Source organism: Anolis sagrei, chromosome 2 (genome assembly GCF_037176765.1).
Source record: "Anolis sagrei isolate rAnoSag1 chromosome 2, rAnoSag1.mat, whole genome shotgun sequence".
NCBI classification, from domain to species: domain Eukaryota; kingdom Metazoa; phylum Chordata; class Lepidosauria; order Squamata; family Dactyloidae; genus Anolis; species Anolis sagrei.
This window is the reverse complement of record NC_090022.1, coordinates 281,160,961-281,176,170: the sequence shown is the minus strand read 5'-3', so window position 1 is coordinate 281,176,170 and position 15,210 is coordinate 281,160,961. Positions and strand designations below refer to the sequence as shown.

The 15,210-nt window shown below is 40.4% G+C and overlaps 1 long non-coding RNA gene across 1 annotated transcript; it reads right to left on the bottom strand.

The window, feature by feature from the left end:
- Positions 1 to 9,014: 9,014 nt before the first annotated feature.
- Positions 9,015 to 14,360, bottom strand: LOC137096440 (uncharacterized). Its single transcript, XR_010909477.1, has 3 exons — positions 13,752 to 14,360; positions 11,493 to 11,546; positions 9,015 to 9,380 (listed from the first exon to the last, which is right to left on the bottom strand). It is a non-coding gene; the product is annotated as an uncharacterized lncRNA (long non-coding RNA).
- Between the last annotated feature and the right edge of the window lie 850 nt (positions 14,361 to 15,210).

Sequence of the window (15,210 nt, the reverse complement as noted above, 5' to 3'; positions counted from 1 at the left end):
GTAAACTCATTTGGTTATCTTTTCACCTTGCCTAAAGTGCCTCTGTCTGCTAAGGGTCTTAATCTTAACAGAAGATATCAGATGGCCCCCAAGTAAAGCCAGACAATATAGTTTTCCCAAAGGCTCGGGTGTGCCATCATAACACTTCTTTTCCCTTACTGACTGTCTTAGTAATGTAGTTCAGATAGGCTTCTGACAAACCCAGTGGTCCCCTGGAACTAAGTTTGAATAGCATTTCTGTAAAATGGGGGTAGGTGACATGTGTTAGGTATGTGCCCAGACAACAATAGTCTACAAGACTCATAATTGTGCCAGATGGGGCTGAAGGTAGTAGGAGTCAAACAACATCTGGAAAGCCACAAGTTCTTCATTCTGCTCCAGGGGAAAGAAGCAAATTTATCAACCTAACAGAATAAGGAGGTTCTTTACATATGCCATCTTAGCTGACACCTTTCAGACCATAATAGGATTAGAAGTCCCTTGAGATTAGAAGATGTATGATGGAACACCAGTGTGGCTAACCATTAAGGACGTCTTAGTCTAAATGAACATGAATCACTGATGACTGATGAAGCCTCTGGTACAGACACAAAGAGAACCATCAGGCTGTTATCATAAAGACCTAAAACTTTTGAAGTTAAAAGATACATGGTTCTGGAATATTATTTTTTACTACTGTTCCTTCAGTGCATAGAATAGTAAATGTGATGGACACTTCAAACAGCTAAAGGTTTTGAGGTGGCTTTGATTCTTAGCACAATCCTGTGAATATTAGTAATGTCTTCAGTAGAGTTCATCACTTATATATTTACTTCCAAATTATGAGCGGTCTGCTACATGCAGTAGAAAATCCAAAACCATTTTGTGTTAGCCAACCTACACTCCATAATTTCAGCATTTCACATTGAATTCCTCTTACACATTTTCTCATTAGGTGCTCCTGAATACAGCTACCACTCTCAAATGAATAATACTAAAACTAGATTATATCATAATGCCAATTGGGTTAAGATTCAGTGGAAATTCAGTGTTTACATATTGAATATCGAACAAAAATGCTGGAATGACATTCATCTGGATTACTTTAAAAGTTCATTAATCAAATTAATGAACTTGTTTAAAAGTTCGTTACTCAAATTAATGAAATCAAGAAATAGTTTTCTAAGCTCTACAGAGAAACTCACAGGAAAACGTCACCAAGCGAGAGTCCAAAAGTGGCAGGCTAAAACCCGGAACCTCAATCAATGGCTGATACCGAATGAGGGACTCCCTCCTGGGCACAAGAAGACTGGGCAACTTGGAAGGTGCTGAACAGGCTGCACTCTGGCACCACAAGCTGCAGAGCTAACCTTAAGAAATTAGGCCACAAAGTGGGGTCCATGACATGCGAGTGTGGAGAATTGCAAACCACAGACCACTTACTAGAATGCAGTCAGAGCCCTGCCACATGCACAATGGAAGACCATCTTATAGCAATACTAGAGGCACTCCAAGTGGCCAGCTACTGGTCAAAGGACATTTAGTATAATGCCAAGTTCTTAAACTTTGTCTTTTTTAAATACATTACAAATGTAACCTCGGTTTGCTTCTGTTACAATAAATAAACAAATGAACTAGTTATGAGAAAAAGACTTTTCACATAACTTTTTACATAAATTTTATAACTTTTATAAAATATAAAAAGGAGAAGGAGGAAATGAAAGAGGGCGAGAAATGCATTTGGTGCAATTGTAGACCAGGCTATGCATTCATATAAAAGGTAAAGTGGGGGGGGGGGTGCTCATCTCCATTTCTAAACCGAAGAGCTGCCGTTCTCCATAGACACCTACAAGGTCATGTGGCCAGCATGACTGCCTGGAGCACCGTTACCTTCCCACCAAGGAAGGTATCTATTGATCTACTCACATTTAGAATCCTAGAGTTGGAAGAGACCTTGTGGGCCATCCAGTCCAACCCTCTGCCAAGAAGCAGGAATATTGCATTCAAATCACCCCCGACATATGGCCATCCAGCCTCTGTTTAAAAGCTTCCAAAGAAGGAGCCTCCACCATACTCCGGGGCAGAGCGTTCCACTGTTGAACGGCTCTCACAGTCAGGAAGTTCTTCCTCATGTTCAGATGGAATCTCCTCTCTTGTAGTTTGAAGCCATTGTTCCGCGTCCTAGTCTCCAGGAAAGCAGAAAACAAGCTTGCTCCCTCCTCCCTGTGGCTTCCTCTCTCATATTTATACATGGCTATCATATCTCCTCTCAGCCTTCTTCAGTCTAAACATGCCCAGCTCCTTAAGCTGCTCCTCATAGGGCTTGTTCTCCAGACCCTTGATCATTTTAGTCGCCCTCCTCTGGACACATTCCAGCTTGTCAATATCTCTCTTGAATTGTGGTGCCCAGAACTGGACACAATATTCCAGGTGTGGTCTAACCAAGACAGAATAGAGGGGTAGCATTACTTCTCTAGATCTAGACACTATGCTCCTATTGATGCAGGCCAAAATCCCATTGGCTTTTTTTGCCGCCACATCACATAGTTGGCTTATGTTTAACTTGTTGTCCACGAGGACTCCAAGATCTTTTTCACACGTACTGCTCTCGAGCCAGGCATTGTCCCCCATTCTGTGTCTTTGCATTTTGTTTTTTCTACCTAAGTGGAGTATCTTGCATTTGTCCCTGCTGAACTTCATTTTGTTAGTTTTGGCTCATCTCTCTAATCTGTCAAGATCATTTTGAATCCTGCTCCTGTCCTCTGGAGTATTGGCTATCCCTCCCAATTTGGTGACATCTGCAAACTTTCCATGTTTTCAAACTGCTAGGTTGGCATAAACTGGGCCTAACAGCAGGAGCTCACCTCGCTCTCCAGATTCAAACCACCAACCTTTCAGTCAGCAAGTTCAGCAGCTCAGCGGTTTAACCCACTGCACTATCAGGAGGCCCATGCATTCATCTAAGTTGAGTAAACGTAAACAATGCATTTTCCTTGGGAGTTAGTTTCTATGGAGTAAACATACAACAATGGACAGTGAGTCTTTTGCTCTTGGATTGTGGATTTTAGAGCTACAATAACAGCATGCAGTATCCAATGCAGTGTTGTTACTGTTGTGTGCCTTCAAGTCCTTTTCAACGTATGGTGACCCTAAGGCAACCCTCTCATGGGGTTTCCTTGCTAAAATCTGTCCAAATCTTTGCCTTCCTCTCAGGAAGAGAAAGTGTGACTTGCCCAAGGCCACTCTGTGGATTTCCATGACCAAACAAAGATTTGAACACTAGTCTCCAAAGTCAACCATGTTGACCCTCAGAAGACACACATATATACAGTCAAATACCATAGTTCCTGAGTTTGGGTTAAAGGAAAGTCCAAATCCTTCTTGACTGCTCCTGCCCAGCCAAAACATCAGTTTTAGCACTATCTTGCACACACAGGCATCTATATTTTGACATGTATAACAACAGAATATGAGAATATGTGGATGTTATTTAGCAGGTACCAGTATATTTGAGATCACAGCAATTGTGTGGCTTAGTTGCTTTTCTGCTCTAGCAGGGATATAAATAAGTTTGTCAAGAACTGTCAATTCACAGAACTGGCCCTATAGATAAATGCATGCTTTCTTTGCAATATATATCATGTGCTTTTAAAGGCACACTCTGGGTTTTTAAGTAATCTTACTCCTAAATTAATGTGCAGGTCTTTACAATGCATATAACCTAAGCTGACAGGTCACGTTGTCATCATGCTTTATCAATATTGCATTTAGCGTACATGCTTTGCCTGTGTAGATGAGAAGAACACGTGCAGTCAGGCACGCACTTACTTAACAGTTCACCGACCTTTTTGAGAAATCTGTGCTCTTCACTACCTGTGGTTAATATAATGAATCCCATTTTAATTATATGATCCAAACCGGAGACTAGCTAAGGATGGTTTGCAAGGTGAGTCCTACAGTAAAGCAGCCATCTCACAAGGTAGGTTCTGGAGGGCAAAAAATGCCAGTAAGGTGTTGTAAAATGATTTTAGGACCCATTTTAGCCTACTTGGGATCCCCTAAATGGAGCATCTGCCCTCTAATATAGAGAAGGTCAGCATGGGATGTAGTGAAGTATGACACGACTTCCAATGCGGTTCTTCTGTGCACGGAGAAATACATGGGAATGGAGAAGAGAGAATCCTGTCACTTCAAACAGCTAAAGCAGGCATGGGCAAACTTCAACCCTTGAGGTGTTTTGGACTTTAACTACCACAATTAGGTTGTTAGGAATTGTGAGAGTTGAAGTCCAAAATATCTCGAGAGCCTAAGTTTGCCCAGGGCCAGGCTGTAGCACAGCTGGTTAATCACCAGCTGCAGTAGTTCATTTCCAGATGACAGGTTCGAAGCCCAAGTCGGATTGAGCACCCGACTGTTAAGCCTAGCTTACTGTCCACCTAAGTAGTTAGAAAACAGCTGAACTGTGAGTAGAGAAATTGTTGTTTATTCATTTAGTCACTTCCAACTCTTCGTGATCTTGTGGACCAGCCCACACCACAGCTCCCTATCGGTCGTGGCCACCCCCACTTCTTTCCAGGATGAAGAGGAAAAATTGGTGAGCACCCTCTAGGTTTGTTTGCTTAACCAATTACAGAGCCACTTTATTTATTTATGTATTTATTTGATTTTTTAATTCTTTGTGACCTCATGGACCAGCGCATGCCGGTGCTCCCTGTCGGCCATGGCCACCCCCAGCTCCTTCAAAGTCAAGCCAGTCACTTCAAGGAGACCATCCATCCCTCTTGCCCTTGGTCGGCCCCTCTTCCTTTTTCCTTCCATTTCCCCCAACATCATTATCTTCTCCAAGCTTTTCTGTCTTCTCATTATGTGGCCAATGCACATAATCTTTGCCTCTTTGCCTGAGAAATTAGGGACCACTTGAAGCAGGGAGGTATTTTACGAAAACATAAAAATGCCAGTGGTGAAAGAACAAGCAGGAAATACAATCAAAATGGCTTGGCATCATAGTGGATGAAGCGACAGCTCCCCCCTGTGGCCGGAATCGAGCATAACCTCCAGGCACCGAAGTGGAAATGCCAAAAATGCCTCTATCTGTCTGTCTATCTGTATATCTAGAAAACAGGATTGAATGTTTGCCGTGTATGCATATGTTTGCACTGTGATCTGCCCTGAATCCCCTTTGGGATAAGAAGGGTGGAATATAAATACTGTAAATAAATAAATAAATAAATAAATAAATAAATAAATAAAATTCCTGAGCTAAAGGTTTTGAGGTGGCTTTGTTTATCAGCCCAATCCTGCAAATGTTAGTAATGTCAATAAAACTAAATCTCATTAAAGATAATACTAGAGGGTGATTAGTTGGGTCTAATCTATAGCCCATTGATTGCAATTTGACTGAGCTGCAACCATTGTTGGTTGAATTGTGCCCTGCATCTTGGATTGATTGCAACTTGAAAAGAGGAAATGCCAAACCTCTGAATGACACAGAAATAATTTCTACTAGAAACTATTGCAAACACATTAGATTCTACTGAACAATTATCTTTAAAGACTACTTTTATGCACATTGGGTAAATTGCATCCCATTGTTTCCATACATGTCTGGAAAGCACAACCCATTGTTTCCATACATGTATTACACTTCCCAGAGGACCGTTTTGAGAAATTGCTTCCTTTTGTAATCCTTTTTTTCTATACAGTACTATGCACATTTAATACAACTGAAAGCCATCCAGAGGTGAAAAAAACCCAAGTGGAAACAACAGAGGAAACTTTGCAACGATCCATTTCGAGAGGCATCAATGTGTGAGCTATATCCTACATCCCTCTCTAATGCCAGAAATACAGCTTAATGGTGTAACGTTAGAAAATGTTGATCATTTCCACTACCTTGGCAGCCACCTCTCTACCAAAGTCAACACTGACACTGAAACACAACACCACCTGAGCACTTCGAGTGCAGCTTTTTTCCAAATGAAGCAGAGAGTTGTTGTAGGTTTTTTTGAGCTATATGGCCATGTTCTAGAGGCATTCTCTCCTGATGTTTCACCTGCATCTATGGCAAGCATCCTCAGAGGTAGTGAGAAGCAGAGAGTGTTTGAGGACCGGGACATTTGTAGGGATACCAAGGTGTTTGTTTATAAAGCTATTGTCCTCCCAACCCTGCTATACGCCTGTGAGATGTGGACTATCTACAGATGGCACATGCAACTCCTAAAACGATCAGTGTTGCCTCCAAAAAATCCTGCAAATCTCTTGGGAAGACAAGCAGACAAACATCAGCGTGCTGGAAGAAGCAAAGACCACCAGCACTGAAGCGATGGTCCACCATCAACTCCACTGGACCGGCCACATTGTCCAGATGTCCAACCACTGTCTCCCAAAGCAGTTGCTCTACTCCGAAGTAAAGAACGGAAAACAGAATGTTGGTGGGCAGGAAAAGAGTTTTAAAGATGGGCTCAAAACCAACCTTAAAAACTCTGGCATAAACACTGAGAACTGGGAAACCCTGGCCTGTGAGTGCTCCAGCTGGATGTCAGCCGTGACCAGCAGTGTTGTAGAATTTGAAAAGGCATGAATGAAGGGTGAAAGGGAGAAACGTGCCAAGAGGAAGGCACATCAAGCCAACCCCAACCGGGACCGCCTTCCACCTGGAAACCAATGCCCTCAATGCAGGAGAAGATGCAGATAAAGAATAGGGCTCCACAGTTACCTATGGACCCACCGCCAGTACACCAATCTTGGAAGACAATCCTGCTCAGACAATGAGGGATCACCTAAGTAAAATATATCCTACGTAGGAACAAAAGCGATACAGACAGATATCTTTCTGGTACAATCAATTGAAAAAGGAAACTAATAGAAAAAAAGGAATATTACTACAAACACTGTCATCTCATATCAATGAAGTATTAGCAAGCAATGAATGCAGTGTTGTGATTGTGAAGAGTGAAGACCTGAAGTTATAAAAATGGGAATATGTTCCTTCTGCCTGAAAGGAGGAGGCACAGGTCCTGTATGTCACAGGAAGCATGAAAAATTCAAAGGACTGACGAATCGCATCAATCAGAGGAGGACCAGGCAGTTGCAGAACACGAAACTGACCTACAAAATGTAAACCATCTTACATCATTCATTTCCTGCTACCTACTCATTTCATTTCACGCAATTCCACATTATTTAGACGAGTTATACCATTACAACTGTGGGGGAAGAGGGGAGGAAATTCCTGTTTGACAAAGTCTGTGTGACATTTAATTAAAACCTATTAGGATCTAAACTGCCATCTATTATTAAAAAGGTAAAGGTTTCCCTTGACATTAAGTCTAGTCATGTCCAACTCGGGGTGGTGGTGCTCATCTCTATTTCTGAGTCGAAGAGCTGGCATTGTCCATAGACATCTCCAAGGTCATGTGGCTGTCATCACTACATGGAGTGCCGTTACCTTCCCGCAGACATTTGAATGTTTTTGAACTGCTAGGTTGCCAGGAGCTGGGCTAACAGCAGGAACTCACCCCACTCCCCGGATTCAAACCACCAACTTTTCAATCAGCAAGTTCAGCAGCTCAGCGATTTAACCTGCTGCACAACCAGGCGGCTGCCATCTATTATTACTACTTCCATAATCTTAGTCAGAAAGACTCTGTGCATATATATCCAGCAGGTAAAATTTTGTCAAATATTATTTTTAAAAAATTAACAACAATTTATGCATATTTCAACAATCCTAAACATTTTGTGATGTCAAAAACCCCCAATATGACCCACAATTGAAAAGTTTAGTAACACTAGTCTCAATATGGCCATGTTTGAGAATCTCAACCTATATTCAACAAATGGAAAATATGTTTTTTCCGTTGTTCCCAAAAGATGCAATATTGTCTAGGAATTTCCACATCAAATAGTGGTATCCCATCCCTGAGTGAAGAGAAATGAACAGGATTTAAAAGTCAAGGATGCAATCCCAGCATGATTTCCTACCGTATGGAAGGCAGAAACAGCCTGAAGTATGTTGTTGAAGGCTTTCATGGCCAGGATCACTTGTTTGCTGTGAGTTTTCTGGCTTGTATGGCTATGTTCCAGAATCTTTCTCTCCTGATGTTTTGCCCACATCTATGACAGGCATCCTTAGAAGTTGTGAGGTCTTCTCAAACATGGCCACACATCCCGGAAAACTCACAACAACCCAGTTGTGAGGTCTATTGGAAACTAGACAAGTGAGGTTTATATATCTGTGGAATAATATCCAGGGTGGGAGAAGGAACTCTTGTCTGCTTGAGGCAAATGTGAATGTTGCAATTGGCCACCTTGATTAGCATTGAATGGCCTTGCAGCCTGGCCGATTCCTGCTGGGAGTAATCCTTTGTTGGGAGGTGTTATCTAGCCCTGATTCCTGACATGAAGCAATCAGGGCCAGCTAACACCTCCCAACAAAGGATTTCCCCAACCAGGAAGCAGCCAGGCCATTAAATGCTAATCAAGGTGGCCAATTGCAAAATTCGCACTTGCTTCAAGCAGACAAGAGTTCTTTCTCCCAACCTGGACATTCCACAAATATATAAACCTCACTTGCCTAGTTTCCAACAGGCCCCTCAACTTCTGAGGATGCCTGCCATAGATGCGGACGAAACATCAGGAGAGAATGCTTCTGGAACATGGCCATACAGCCCAGAAAGCTTACAGCAACCCAACCTGAAGTGTGCTGTAAAATTTGGGGGAAAATACTGGAGGGGGGTGATGGGTAAGCCAATCTATTATATCTTGAAAGGGATCGTTTAGGGAAGGCTGGTGAAATACAATTTGTGTTTTGGTGTTTATCCTGTGAAAAATATTTTTGAAAGCATACAAAAACATGCACACAAACTCCCATCTTTAAATGGCTAATCATCCAGCAGGAAACCCAGCTATTAACAGGTATTGAAATCAAAGCAGCGAAAAGCAGACATGGGTCCTTGCATTCATATATGAATTAAATGCTTCAAGTATATTATGTTAGTTGAATGTACTTTTAAAACTATACACTGCTTTTTTTATTTGAAAAATCCATAGTGTTCCATTTCATCAAAATAATCCAAGTGGCTTGATATGAACTCATATTGACGTAAATCAGCCCATTCAAATGAGTCCTTGGAAAAATATTGGGTTGCTTTTGAAAAGTCAGCAGAGATGAAGCTGTACAAACCTATATGCTGAAGACGTTTTGGATTACTTGGGTCGCAGCAGAAAAGCCTGATTCTCATAAAATGTCTTCAAAATGAAATGGAATTTGAAATAAGCTTGAGTTGCAAATCTTTACAACCTGTATGTTGTGGTGGAATGTAAAATAAACCACGTGTAGTTCATGTTGATTAGCCCACACTCTGCCTTGCCAGGTAAAGAAAATATGCCACGCAGGTGAACTGTAAAGAACAAGAAATTTACACTTTTAAATTCAGAACAACATATGCACAATATGATCACTTGCATCAACTCACTAAATGTCCTTTCAGAGAGATTTAAAATGGTATTTCTTTGTCCATATGAGAGATCTTTTTTTCAGCAGCCAAGAAGCAAATCAATCTGTCTCTCTCTTCTAACTCTCTGCACCTTCATAGCTTGAGCCTGAACAAAATTGCAACAGCATCCAAAAGTTCCAGGCTCAGACATCACCTCGTGCATTGCCCAACCAATCAGCTTCATGCACTTTATTTTGCAGCTGACACACACTCACTCACTCACTGATTGCTTGCATGCTCTCACATTCGCAACATAGTCTTAAATGCAACTGCTAGTCCCAACAAAAGCAGACCAACTAAATAAATTGTATGTGTGCAATAACTTTCCCATTTAGGAAATAATTTAGGAGAAATGAATGTATTCTAATGGACTGACTTCGGTTGGATCAACATTTGCAGAAGCAACCCATATCTTAGCAAGCTGAAACTTTAGAAGCAGGTAAACATTATTCTTATTCATATGCATGGTAAAGAAGTAAAGGTAAGCATGCTCTGTGACTTTGAGAAAAGAGAGAAATGCTAGATTTGAAACATTATATTAATTTGGAGTGTTTATTGACATGCCGGTCTCATAGAGTGTTATTTGATGTGGCCAATTTTCTAATGGCAGTTCATTGAATTAAAAAGGAAAGAGCTATGGTTCATATGACAGACTGCCAAAATGACTCAGCACAGTGAAAGTGGGAAGGAATGGGAATGAATAATAAAATACAGGTCCCTGGTTATAACATTGCAATGTAAATGTACTTCGCAATTACTTTGTATAAAACTGGTTTATGTATCTGTGTTTGCTATTTTACGGCTGTTAAGTTGTATGTGCCCTTTGGGGAGATAGAGCAGAATATAAATAAATTATTATTATTATTATTATTATTATTATTATTATTATTATTATATACTAGCCATCCCGTCACATGTTGCTGTGGCCCAGTCTATGTATGTGTTTTTTGTGTGTATATGTGTGTGTATATATTTGAGTATATCTGTATATGTGGTTTTGCGCATGCGTTGTAATGTATTTTTGTTTTTTGGGCTTTTTAAGTCTCTTCTGCTGTGTTTTACAGTGTTTTTATAAGTGATCGTCACTTGTTGGCCTGAGAATTGTATTGTGACCAAATTTGGTGTCAATTGGCCAAGTGGTTTTTGAGTTATGTTAATCCCACAAACGAACATTACATTTTTATTTATATAGATTGTATTGTTAAAATCCTATTAGTTATGGAAAGCCAATAAACATCTGTATAGCCAGCTTAAACCAATTAAATGACTGATTGCTGTACACCAATGAGAATGTGTCTTTAATTCTCTGTCAAAGTGATAAAAGCCTTGCAGCCCCATTTAGGGGTGTGACAGACCTATTTATGCTCCATGCATTCTGTCATTGTTTTGGCCCGCAATAAACAGCTTCTGCAATTGGGATTCAACTTGTGGTGTGTCTTCCATTACATTGCCCTCTTGAGCCCAGGGGACTCCTGGCAATGTGCAGAGAACTGGAGGAGGGCCAGTGAGCCATTGCCCCTACAATATCTAATGATAAGGGATACAGGATTTGTAGTCCAGCATTTGGAGGGCCACACAGAATGACATGAGGGCTGAGTTCGGCACCGAAACTTGTGTTTGATACCTGTGCATTAGGCTGATTCACAGTATACTATAAATGGTTGGTGTACAGGCCTAGAACTTGGAAAATCCAGTTTTAGTTCACTTGAGAATCTGGCCCAAGAATCTTGGGCCAGATTCTCAGACTGACTTACTTCACAGAGTTATTTTCAGGGTATTATAGTGTGGAAGAAAACCATGTGCACAGCTTTGCCCTAATGGGAGAATCAACAGGATGTAAATGTAACATAACAAATAGAAATAGAAATTCATTGGCCTGATCTACATGCCATTTGCACTGTCAGCTACAGTTCAGTCGTTTTCCTACTCTGTCCCTTTAATGGAGATTTCCCCTTTTGTTTTCCCCATAAAGTAAGTTTTAGTTTTAATATTCAGGATCTCATTTTCATAACGTACCCTTAGAATTGTATTCATCCCACAGCTCCAGTGTCTTCTGATGAATTGATGCACCTGTTTAATCCAATACAGATATTATTTTACACGTATGTAAGCCACCGTTGCTTATAATGCCATCCTCCGCTAAGTGCCCAGGCTCCTGAATTTTTTATAGGGGTACAATCCATACATGAATAAAGACTCACAAGAAGATTTATCCATTTTTTTAAAAGTTAGCAATTTCCCTTGCTGATTTGCTCTTTGGTATTTCACTTAGCCATGGCACAGATTGTGACCTACTTTTTACATTCCTTTTGTATTATAATGTTTGAAAACCCCCACCGTAAGTACATTATTTTGTTTCCACTAACCGTGAGCCAGTCGTCTTGGATTTCTCATGCACCACCAAGAAATGCCAAACGTTTTCAATATTTTTCCACTCCCAGAAGGATTTGAAACTGGATTTTTTTTTCCTTTTAGGTAAAAAAAGGCTTTAAAATAGGGATTGCCTTTGCTAGAGACCAAACATGATTCAGAACACACTGAGACCATGCCTAACAATGCTCTTGATTACAAGATGCCTACAGTCTCACAGTGTAGGGAGCACCTTCCATTATTTTCCTCTCTTTGTATTTAAATCAACAAAAATCATTATTTGTGAGCTATTCTTCCCTATGCTACCTTAGGATAGAAACACAGCAGCATTTCTTATTGGTGACATCCATATTATTGAGCACAGATCCATACATTCATGTGTTGCTTTTCTATCACCACCTGATATAGCTTACATTTTTGGAAGTTTTTCCTTCAGGCAGATGATAGGCTGTTTGGTTCATTCTGGACTGTTGTTGGTGTATTTAGAATTGTTTTATGTAGTTCTCTGTTTAAAATATTTTGGTGTTGTGTACCTTCAAGTTGCTTTTGACTTATAGCGACTGATGGAGAACTTATCATAATGTTTTTTTGGCACAATCTATTCAGAGGGGGGTCGCTTTAGCCTTTCTCTGAGGCTGAGAGAGTATGACTTGCCTAAGGTCAACCAGTAGGTTTCCACAACCAACTAGGGATCTGAAATCTGGTCTTCAGTGTCACAGCCCAACACTCGAACCACTGCACCACACTGTCTCCTTTAGTGATGCATTTTCTATTATTCTATTAACTTAACTTTGGGATAGAAAACCATCTAAATAAAAATGGGAATAATTGAAGCAGAAAGTCATTACGTGCAACAGAAACTTCATGTTCTCTGACCCTCAGTGTCTGCTCTAATACTTATTGCTTATTTACATACAATAATGATTACTCTCTAGCAATAGAGTTCATCAGTGCAGGACACAATAAAAACAACAGCCTAAATCCTACTGTTAGTCCTGAGTAGAGCCAGTAACACATCTGGATTTCCCTGTTTGGACACATCATTCAATAACTTATTGAATTGGCCTACTCTAGTTGGGATTAGTCAACAAGATTTCACACAACATCTTTTAAAAATGAAATTAGAATATAATCAAATATTTTGAGCCTTTTGGTTCATTAAAAGACAAAAATTAACTATATCATAATCTGCAAAAGGGTTACAATCCGTTGCATGAGATGTATGGAGTATCATGAGACGAGTATCAACTCACAGGTCTTTTTAGGAATTACAGTATTACAAGGTTCCATGTGATATGCATAAAAGCACCATAAAAATGTTTATTATATTAGGTGAAACATGTAACGAGATGTTGCTGAGTTGAAAGTTTTAGTTCAGAATTTCATCCAACCAGTTGTATTTTCCCTCAAGCATATCTAATGTTCTCTTCAAGTGCAGTTGTTGTTATCATCAGCCTATTGCAGGTCCACCAAACAAACTCCTTGGTCATTTTGAGTATTTGTTTTCCTTGAAGATGTTTATTTTCCTAAGCCTAGTGCCCTCCAGATGTGTCTGATGAAAACACCCACTTTCCCCACTGAATGCAGCAACTAGCCATGCTTACAGGGGTGATTAAAGGACAACACACCTTTAGAGCACCAAGCAGGGGAGAGATAGTAGAATTATCCCAGGCTTACTGGTACTTCCCTAATGGACAGAGAAAATGCTATTATGGCTGCTTAGGAATTCACACTCAAATAACATATACACTCTAAGTACACTTTGAATATTCCTTGCTTAAGAAAAGTCTATGAAATACATGGGGTCACAGTAAATTGACAAGTGACATGAAGGCACATAAACACACACACATATATACAAGCTAAGTTTATGGAAACACTAAGAATACATGCTTTTCAGATCACCTCTTGCAGGAAACAGACCATTGTTGCATCTAGAGACCTCTAGGTTTGTTCTAGCCTCATAGGAAAGAATGTGGGTAATCTGTTATTCAGTGACCTACATTATCGTGGGCTTCTGAGCTTTAATCTATTCAGTGCGCAAGTGTCTATGGAATGGGGGGATGATGAATGTTAATCAGGCATTAAAGCTCTAATGCTACGAACTTGCATGCAAAATGATATCCAAAATCCAGTTTTGGCAGAATATGAGGCTTAACATACGATACAACAGGTTTTTAAAACTCAGTGACTGTCACGAGATTTCCGTGAATTAGGTCATTCCTAGAAATGATAAGCAGACCTGGGTGGGCAAGGCCACCCAAGCAGTGGATTAATTTTTGAATCGGTGATCACCTCCCAGCAATCTGCCCATAATGGATCAGGCTAAAAACTTTAACTAGCCCAACGTGTTGTTCATATTGTGGCCTGTAATTTGCATATGCATAAGCATTTGCAATAGCACCTTTCCAAATGTATTGCCTAGCAAGTGACACAGCAGAGGCAACAGTGAATACGATTTGTAGCCATTATGATTAGGAGCCATCCAGGGCCCGAACAATCACTTGGGGCTGATCTTCATACTGTTGCAAATGGAATAAAACCTAGTTGCACATTTCTCATTTGATATTTTTTTTATGAATTAAGAAGGTATTGTAGGGCATCTGAATCTGTGGATTCTGCCTCCACAGCTTGAAAACATTTTTAAAATATTTCCAAAAGCAAACCTTGATTTTGCCATTTTAGATAAAGGACATAATTTTACTATGGCATTGTATGAGACTTGAGCATCTAGGGATTTTGGTATCCATCCCCCATTTCAATTCATGAACTGGGACTTTTATAAAACAAGACTACATAAATACCCTTTAACTTCACAAAGGGAGAACCCTATTAATACGACTGACAATTGGTTCACAACCATGGCTAGAATCCTGGTGGAAATTTATGCCGCCATAAACCAACAATGTCATTAGAATTGTGCCATTGCACAAGTCATATTTCCAAGCGGGGAGCATTATCGTGGGTGGGACCACTGCACAATAAGCAGCATGGCAGTTGTGCAATGCTCATGATATGCAACAATATGGCACTCTGCAGAAAGGACCATCCTTGTACAATGACACTACAAAGAAAGAGAGCGAAAAGAGCTGCACAGCTCTGCTCATCCAGAATGGAGAGCAATGGAAGGTTATGGGTACCCCATGCCTGGCCCTACCCTGCAGCACGGAGCCACTGTTGCACAATGGGACATTTTGTGTGATGCCCCATTATACAGTCTCACAATTCTCTAACATGATCATATAATGTGTCCAGAGAAAAGGTAAGGGTTTTCCCCTGACATTAAGTCCAATTGTATCCGACTCTGGGATGTGGCGTGCATCTCCATTTCTAAGCCAAAGAGTCGGAGTTGTGCACAGATATC